This window comes from Phytophthora parasitica (genome assembly GCF_000247585.1).
Source record: "Phytophthora parasitica INRA-310 unplaced genomic scaffold supercont2.23, whole genome shotgun sequence".
NCBI lineage: Eukaryota > Oomycota > Peronosporomycetes > Peronosporales > Peronosporaceae > Phytophthora > Phytophthora nicotianae.
In genome coordinates this window covers 561,304-562,514 of record NW_008649009.1, presented here as the reverse complement: position 1 = coordinate 562,514, position 1,211 = coordinate 561,304, and positions in this window count along the sequence as shown.

Genomic DNA, 1,211 nt, shown 5'->3' with positions numbered 1-1,211 from the left:
AAGGGTTAATAAGAAAAAAAAAACTGATTAATAATTGCAATTATTACATTTCTACCTTTTTACGTTAGCATTGTAAAAATGGACCTGCTTGAAGCTAGTGAGCTACTTCAAGCGTTGGGATCTTGCGAAGTCTAGCTCGATACTCAAGCCAGATCTTTATTCACTTCCAACACCACAAGCCCGCCGTCAAACTTCATGTTTATTGTTAGCCCGCCAGCAAAATCCAGTCGCCCCACTTAGCGCACTTTTCACACGTACTAGTACGAAGGTAAACTCCGCCCTCTATTGGACTGTATACAACCGTTGCCAGCAGCACCATATCAACCACCGCGGACCTGAGCCGGAGCGGATACGGGCCCCGAAGAGACTACTAGGAGAAACGTCTTACACAATCCATGCGCTATGAAGGAGAGTTCGTTGGATCTAAGCCTCCATTTCTTCCGGGAATTATGGACCCTTCTGGTATGCGCAGTGTACAGCCTGTCTCTAGTGTAGCCGTTCTCTGAACCGGAACTGGTAGTTGTACGCTTTTCGATATTTGCTGGACGCATTAGCACTCCAATGAAAGATCTTGCTGATATGCATGCGATGATGGAAAGTAGTCTTTAGTGCATGGAATTGCTGCACACACCATATATGGATAGTGCAGTCACGCTCCACCAAACTTATCGTTCTCCACACGGACTTGGTCCGGGCGTAAGCTAGGATCGCTATAGTGATCCACGCCCAATCCCTCTAGACACAGGGTGATTATGAAGTTCTTAAATTTGGAGGAGGTATCACCCAAAATATCTTGATACGCCGGGACCAATATTTCTGGAATGTGTGTTGATTTTAATATGTGCGGCTGAATCCCTTTTAGTTGAGTTCGTCTTAGTGCATTTACTTATCCTGAAAGCCACACGACAACTCTCTGTAAATAACCGCCTTTTTCGTAAACGGTTCGAAAACCCGAAGGGGAAACGCTGAACGACAACCATTACCTAGCCAATTGTTCGCTGCCTCAAATAGGTTCAAAGTTACCTCATCATACGATGGCTGATTGTACTCCTCGTTGAATGCGTAGGTGTCCCGATGCGCTTTCACAATGATGTCTAAGCACTGGGCATCAAGTGGGCGAGTATCACTAAATTGAGGTTTGCAAAACCTGCAGTCGTTCTCATGTTCATTACGACCCACGGTAAATGTAAGAACTTGTTCTTGGGGGGGGG